Consider the following 8652-nt stretch of genomic DNA (forward strand, 5'->3'; position numbering starts at 1 on the left):
TAGCACACAGCAATTCATCTTAAAAATTTTTTTTTCTCAGTAAAGATTGTTTTCTGTTGCATTTGGATACAGAAAGTTGTTAGTTTTATTGTGTGATAAAAGCAGTCAACAAGCAAATGCAAATATCATGGGAACATTTGGAGAATTATAATTGTCTTTGAACCCACAGTCTCTTTTTTCCTCCATCTGGGAAACTGTTAATAGCCCTCTTTTAATTTAACCAGATCTAGAGGATCTTCCACAATAGTAAATTATAAAAGATTTTTGGCTGATCTTACAAAGAACACAGATGCCAGAGTAGTATACATTTTAAAACAACCAGTTCTGATATTTTCTGAGACTTCTAAAACAATTATAACTAGTATGAAGAAGGAAGAAAGATCCATTTAAAAGACCAGTGGATAATTCATACTTCAAGTTCAGGATGGCTGACTGAACACGTTTTCTTCCTCTAAGGTCTTGTTTTGTACAGTATCATAAAAAGCAAAACCAGCATAATATGAATGGTGTCTTCTAGACTTAGCCAAGATGTTGATCTTATTCAGGTCCCTCCAAAGATCCAGCTCCCTCCTCAGATCTTCTGGTCCTGTTGAATTTGTGCGCACGTGGGAATGTGTGCTCTATAACTGTTGAAAAGCAAGACAGTATTCCATATATGGCAACCTGGCAATGCAGCCATCTAAAGATTCAATGAGGCTAGTCATCCCAAGACATTGTCTTCACTCACATGTCTACAACCTCAACTGGGATGTTGGGAACTCGGGCACGGCTGGGCATCTCACTCCCAAAATCTCAGTCTCTAACTGTGGGCTACTGCACGTGGATGGCTCAGGCTTCCTCACAGCATAGCAGGGTAGTTGGACTTCTCACATGCTTACCCTGAGGGAGCATATGAAGCATGGACTTCTCACATGCTTACCTATGAAGGAGGATGAAGAAGCTGCCGTTTCTCTTAAAGGTTAAATCCAGAACTGATATAATATGGTATCTGTCATATTCTGTTGGTCAAAATAGTCAGATTTGACTCAGCCCAGATTTAGGGAGTAGATAAATAGACCCTACCTCTTGGTAGGTGAGTGACAATGAATTTATAAAATCTTTAACCCACTACTGATGAATAGAAAGATGGGTGACATAGCATTTGAGTTAACTCTGGAATGAGAGATTGATAATCATGCAGACAAAAGTAGAAAGGACATTTTAGGCAGAAGAAATAGTAAAATTATATACAGGACACATGATCTCCAGAATATTCTAGCTTTCTGAAGTGTAGTAAGTAGAAAGTGACTTGTTGAAACATAAAATCAGAAAGATAGGTTAAAGCCAGATAATAGAGATTTTGAAAAGGAGTTTCCACTTGAGTCAGTAGGCAGTAACTATAAAAGAATATACCGTTTAACTATCCAACTTTGTTAAATCTTGATGAAGGAAGAGCTTACTACTTATGCCACAACACATAGTTTTATAAGTAATTTTTCTATTAACCTATTCACACAGCAAGGGATCATTTGGATGGTGTGGTAGAAAACACATTATCACCTTGAAGTCTTTTTTCACCCTTGCCTATTACCCCCAAACAAAATAATGCCTTCCCCCTCTATGTTCCTGCAGAATTTTCTTTGATTATACCACTCCATCCAGTCACACTAGGTTGATATCATGATTATTTGTCTGTGTCTGTTGTTTCAGCTCCTAGACACACCCCACAGTCTTTCCTAATTTGTGTCTCATCCTAGTGAATGGATGATTTGACTCAGTAAGGTCAAATTAACATCTGAAAACACAATTGCTTTTCTTATAAATTGGCCAGACGATTGATTCCCTCATTCTGCTCCTTGATTATTTGAAATATGGATTTGCCTTAGGGGGTTCCTTGGTGGCTCAGGCGGTAAAGAATCTTCTGCAATGCGGGAGACCCAGATTTTATCCCTAGGTTGGGAAGATCCCCTGGAGAAGGAAATGGCAGCCACTCCAGTATTCCTGCCTGGGAAAACCCATGGACAGTGGAGCCTGGTGGGGTACAGTCCATAGGGTCAACAAAGAGTTGGATACAACTGAGTGACTAACACTTTCACTTTAGCTAATCCTATCTTTCCCTTCCTCACTGTAGTTAATAGAAAGAAGAAATTAATGTAACCCTTAATTACTTAATTAAAAAAATTTTTTTTTTCTAGTTGGGACTCAAGTGTATTTCCTATGCTGCCTCCTTGTGTGCATGCTCAGTCACTTCAAACTCTTTGCAACTCTATAGACTATAGCTAGCCAGGCTCCTCTCTGTCCATGGGATTCTCCAGACAAGAATACTGGAGTAGGTTGCCATGTGCTCCCCCAGTGGGATCTTCCCTACCCAAGGATCGAATCCCAGTCTCGTACTTCTCCTGCACTGGCAGGCAGGTTCTTTACCAGTAGTGGCACCTGAGAAGTCCTCTGCCTCCTTATATATCTGTATTTTCTTATAAATGTCATTTCATGAAAGCATCAAGTATGCTACATGGATAAGAGAGACTACTTTAAGGCAATTTGCTTACAGAAATGTTATGCTTAGTTAAAATCAAGATATTCTGTAAGGGGAGGAGAATGAATAATAATTTTGAGTATCAGTTCAGTTCAGTTCAGTTCAGTCTCTCAGTTGTGTCTGACTCTTTGCGACCCCATGTACTGTAGCATGCCAGGCTTCCCTGTCCATCACCAACTCCTGGAGCCTACTCAAACTCATTTCCATTGCATCGGTGATGACATCCATTTCATCCTCTGTCATCCCCTTCTCCTCCTGTCTTCAGTCTTCTGTATCAGGGTCTTTTCCAATGAGTCGGTTCTTTGCATCAGGTGGCCAAAGTATTGGAGTTTCAGCTTCAGCATCAGTCCTTTCAATGAATATTCAGGACTGATTTCCTTTAGGCTTGACTGGATGGATCTCCTATAATACAATATAAAATTAGATGACAGGAAGAGAAGATAAACATGAAAGAAACTATTACTTTTTCTTCTCTTTAGCATGAACCCATAAACATCTACTCAAATATTTTTCCTTTATACTGTTTTAAATAAGAAAAGCAAAGTAAAATGATAGCTATGACGAGTGATCTAGAAAAAGACTCTTTATGAGTAATACAGGAAAGGATTTCTCTTCCATTTAACTGTCTATTTCTGTAACATTTCAGAATTTTTTTCCCCTAACGCTAGAATAGAGGCCAGAATTTATTTAATTACTAGACAAAGTCTCACATGGAATTAATTTTATCCCTTCAGAAGCAGCTGCTGGTCCACACAGTCAGAAATTAGTGCTTAACATTTTAATGTTACTCTTTTTCTCCTTTGTGTGTGATTCTGACATTCTTACTTAACCCAGTTGCTCTCTAATTTGTTCATCTGTAAATCAGGAGATTCCAATGATGGACTGGCATGCTATATATGAACACAGTTTTGCAAATAGATGCTGAAAATTCAAGTTAAAAGTAAAAGAGAAGTTCAAGATATATTCTATTTTTCAAACTCCAGGCTTCAAGGAAGATGCTAAGTATGTCTTCCCTAAATATGCTATTAGCTAAAAATGATTTTCTTCCTTGTCCTTTAAAAAAAAACCTATGTGATCTCAAGGTTCTTATCTCTGTTACTATAATTCAGAATGTCCCAGAATTTACTGGATTTAATTGAAATGAGACAAAGAGTTTTGAGCCCTTTGAATGAAGAATTCAGCATTTTCATGGAGTTACTGGAATATTTATGTATAAAGGAAGAAGAAAGGGAATTCCAAAAGTGCTCTTCTCAGTTCAGTTCAGTTGCTCAGTCGTGTTCGACTCTTTGCTACCCCATTTACTGCAGCACCCTGGGCCTCTCTGTCCATCACCAACTCCTGGAGTTTATGCAAACTCATGTCCATTGAGTCAGTGATGCCATCCAACCATCTCATCTTCTGTCGTCCCCTTCTCCTCCTGCCCTCAATCTTTCCCAGCATCAGGGTCTTTTCAAATGAGTCAACTCTTCACATCAAGTGGCCAGAGTATTGGAGTTTCAGCTTCAACATCAGTCCTTCCAATGAACACCCAGAACTGATTTCCTTTAGGATGGACTGGTTAGATCTCCTTGCAGTCCAAGGGACTCTCAAGAGTCTTCTCCAACACCACGGTTCAAAAGCATCAATTCTTCTGCACTCAGCTTTCTTAATAGTCCAACTTTCACATCCGTACATGACCACTGGAAAAACCATAGCCTTGACTAGAGAGACCTTTGTTGACAAAGTAATGTCTCTGCTCTTTCCTTCCAAGGAGCAAGTGTCTTTTAATTTCATGGCTTCAGTCACCATCTGCAGTGATTTTGGAGGCCCCAAAAATAAAGTCTGTCATGGTTTTCACTGTTTCCCCATCTATGAGCCACGAAGTGATGGGACCAGATGCCATGGTCTTAGTTTGCTGAGTGTTGAGTTTTAAGCCAACGTTTTCACTCTCCTCTTTCACTTTCATCAAGAGGCTCTTTAGTTCTTTGCTTTCTGCCATACGGGTGGTGTTATCTTCTGATCTGAGGTTATTGCTATTTCTCCCAGCAACCTTGATTCCAGCTTGTGCTTCATCCAGCCCAGCGTTTCTCATGATGTACTCCGCATATAAGTTAAATTAGCAGGGTGAAAATATATGGCCTTGACATACTCCTTTCCTGATTTGGAACCAGTCTGTTGTTCCATGTCCGGTTTTAACTGTTGTTTCCTGACCTGCATACAGATTTCTCAAGAGACAGGTCAGATGGTCTGGTATTCCTATCTCTTTAAGAATTTTCCGCAATTTATTGTGATACACACAGTCTAAGGCTTTGGCATATTCAATAAAGCAGAAGTAGATGTTTTTCTGGAACTCTCTTGCTTTTTCCATGATCCAGTGGATGTTGGCAATTTGATTCTGGTTCCTCTGCCTTTTCTAAATCCAACTTGAACATCTAGAAGTTCAAGGCTCATGTACTGTTGAAGCCTGGCTTGGAGAATTTTGAGCATTACTTTACTAGCATGTGAGATAAGTGTAATTGTGCAGTAGTTTGAGCATTCTTTGGCATTGCCTGTCTTTGGGATTGGAATGAAAAATGACCTTTTCCAGTTCTGTGGCCACTGCTTAGTTTTCCAAATTTGCTGGCATATTGAGTGCAGCACTTTCACAGCATCATCTTTCAGGATTTGAAATAGCTCCACTGGAATTCCATCATCTCCACTAGCTTTGTAGTGATGCTTCCTAAGGCCCACTTGACTTCGCATTCCAGGATGTCTGGCTATTGGTTGGTAATCACACCATTGTCGTTATCTGGGTCATGAAGATCTTTTTTGTATAGTTCTTCTGTGTATTCAGCTTCCCTGGTGGCTTAGATGGTAAAGCATCTGCCTGCAATGCAGGAGACCCAGGTTCGATTCCTGGGTAGGGAAGATCCCCTGGAGAAGGAAATGGCAATCCGCTTCAGCACTCTTGCCTGGAAAATCCCATGGATGGAGAAGCTTGATAGGCTACAGTTCATGGGGTCGCAAAGAGTCGGACACGACTGAGCGACTTCACTTTCTGTGTATTCTGTGTACGTCCTCTTAATATCTTCTCCTTCTGTTAGGTCCGTACCATTTCTTTCCTTTATTTTGCCCATCTTTACACGAAATAATCCTTTGGTATCTCCAATTTTCTTGAAGAGATCTCTAGACTTTCCCTTTGTATTGTTTTCCTCTATTTGTTTGCATTGATCATTGAGGAAAGTTTTCTTATCTCTCCTTGCTATTCTTTGGAACTCTGCATTCAAATGGATATATCTTTCCTTTTCTCTTTTTCCTTTTGCTTCTCTTCTATTCACAGCTCTTTGTAAGGCCTCCTCAGACAGTCTTTTTGCCTTTTTGCATTTCCTTTCCTTGGGGATGGTCTTGCTCCCTGTCTGCTGTACAATGTCATGAACCTCTTTCCATAGTTCATCAGGCACTCTGTCTATCAGATCTAATCCCTTGAATCTATTTGTTACTTCCACTGTATAATTGTAAGGGATTTGATTTAGGTTATACCTGAATGGTCTAGTGGTTTTCCCTACTTTCTTCAATTTAAGTGTGAATTTCACAATAAGGAGTTCATGGTCTGAGCCATAGTCAGCTCCCAGTCTTGTTTTTGCTAACTTTATAGAGCTTCTACATCTTTGGCTGCAAAGAATATAATCAATCTGATTTCGGAATTGACCATCTGGTGGTGTCCATGTGTAGAGTCTTCTCTTGTGTTGTTGGAAGAGGGTGTTTATTATGACCAGTGCATTCTTTTGGCAAAACGCTATTAGCTTTTGCCTTGCTTCTTTCTGTACTCCATGGCCAAATTTGCCTGTTACTCCAGGTATTTCTTGACTTCCTATTTTTGCATTCCAGTCCCCTATAATGAAAAGGACATCTTTTTTTGGGTGTCAGTTCTAAAAGGTCTTATAGGTCCTCATAGAACTGTTCAACTTCAGCTTCTTTAGTATTACTGGTTGGGGCATAGACTTGAATTACCGTGATGTTGAATGGTTTGCCCTGGAAACGAACAGAGATCATTCTGTCATTTTTGAGATTGCATCCAAGTACTGAATTTTGGACTCTTTTGTTAACTATGATGGTTACTCCATTTCTTCTAAGGAATTCCTGTCCACAGTAGTAGATATAATGGTCATGTGAGTTAAATTCACCCATTCCAGTCCATTTTATTTTGCTAATTCCTAAATGTCGATGTTCACTCTTGCCATCTCTTGTTTGACCACTTTGAATTTGCCTTGATTCATGGACCTAACATTCCAGGTTCCTATGCAATATTGCTCTTTACAGCATTGGACCTTGGTTCCAGCACTAGTCACATCCACAAGTAAGTGCTGTTTTTGCTTTGGCTCCATCTCTGCATTCTTTCTGGAATTATTTCTCCACTGCTTTCCAGTAGCATATTGGGCACCTACTGATCTGGGAAGTTCATCTTTCAGTGTCCCATTATTTTGCCTTTTCATACTGTTCATGGGGTTCTCAAGGCAAGGATACCAAAGTGGTTTGCCATTCCCTTCTCCAGTGGACCACATTTTGTCAGAACTCTCCACCATAACCTGTCTGTCTTGGGTGTCCCTACACGGCATAGCTCATAGTTTCATTGAGTTAGACAAGGCTGTGGTCCATGTGATCAGATTGGTTAGTTTCCTGTGATTGTGGTTTTCAGTCTGTCTTCCCTCTGATGGAGAAGGGTAAGAGGCTTATGGAAGTTTCCTTCTGGGAGAAACTGACTGAGGGGGAAAGTGGGCCTTGTTCTGATGGGCAGGGCCATGTTCAGTAAATCTTTAATTCAATTTTCTGTTGATAGGTGGGGCTGTGTTCCCTCCCTGTTATTTACCAAAGTATGGTGGAGGTAATGAAGATAATGGCGACCTCCTTCAAAAGGTCTCATGCATATGCCTCCAATCCTGCAGCAGGCCACTGCCAACCCACGCCTCCACTGGAGACTCCTGGACACTCCCAGATAAGTCTGGTCCAGTCTCTTGTGGGGTCACTGCTTCTTTTCTTGGGTCCTGGTGCACACAAGGTTCTGTTTGTGCCCACCAAGAGTTTGTCTCCCAGTCCTGTGTAGGTTCTGGCGGCTCTGTGGTGGGGTTAATGGCGACCTCCTCCAAGAGGCCTTACGCCATCCCCAGGTCTGCTGCACCCAGAGCCCCTGCCCCTGTGGCAGCCACTGCTGACCTGCACCTCCACAGGAGACACTCAAACACAGTTCTGTCTCAGTCTCTGTGGGGTCTCTGGGTCCTGGTGCGTACAAGGTTTGTTTGAGCCCTCTGAGTGTCTCTGGCGGAAATGGAGTTTGATGCTAAATGTGATTTCTCCCCTGCTACCATCTTGCTGGGGCTTCTCTGTCCTTTGACGTGGGGTATCTCCTCACAGTTGCTCCCGTGCCATGCAGCCTCACAATGATTTATACTTTCAGGAAACAAGATGCCATTTTTTTTCTCTGTTTTTTTTTTTTTTTTTTCAGTCTGTGGGATCTTGGTTCCTAGACCAGGAATGGAAGCCATGCCCCCTGCAGTGGAAGTGTGGAGTCTTAATCACTGGACCACCAGGGAAGTCCCAGGGATGCCAATTTGAATATTATTGCCAGGGAAAATAATCACTGAAATACTGACAGTCAGAATCGCAAACCTGGAAGTTTAACAGGTTAAATGTCTCAGGGCAGAGCAATAACCTTTGAAGTCCAGGTGTCCCAAAAGACTTCTTTGTACAAATAACACTTCTAAGGACAGACAGTCTCAATAACCTAACATACAACCGATTATACTTATTCACATATATTTGATAGGTGTATAAGATCGATACTTTTGCATTTTATCGATACTGACCATTTTATCAGAACTAACTGTATGAGGCAGAAAAATATTTTTTCTGCACCTGTACAGAGAAATATGTTCTCTTTCTTCTATTTTTGAGATTTCTAGAACCAGTATTTAGGAGCACATGCAATTTCAAATCTTAGCACTGCAATATCACTGTGATATCATTGCTAAGCCCCAAGAGAGGAAAGAAAGAGGCGGACTAACAAAATTGCAACTTAAAATGTGGAAGAGGCACAGAGAGTTTTTACAAAGAGAATCCTGAGTCATTGAATGTTTTACATTTATAATTTTTCTTTGTCAACTGCAGTCAACACTCCATTTTAG

General features: G+C 40.7%; 1 non-coding gene across 1 annotated transcript; it reads left to right on the forward strand.

The window, feature by feature from the left end:
- The first annotated feature begins 5329 nt into the window (after nt 1-5329).
- TRNAC-GCA lies at nt 5330-5401 on the forward strand. Its single transcript has one exon. It is a non-coding gene; the product is annotated as a tRNA-Cys (tRNA).
- The last annotated feature ends 3251 nt before the right edge of the window (nt 5402-8652 follow it).

This window comes from Oryx dammah, unplaced genomic scaffold, assembly GCF_014754425.2.
Source record: "Oryx dammah isolate SB20612 unplaced genomic scaffold, SCBI_Odam_1.1 HiC_scaffold_25, whole genome shotgun sequence".
Lineage (NCBI taxonomy): Eukaryota > Metazoa > Chordata > Mammalia > Artiodactyla > Bovidae > Oryx > Oryx dammah.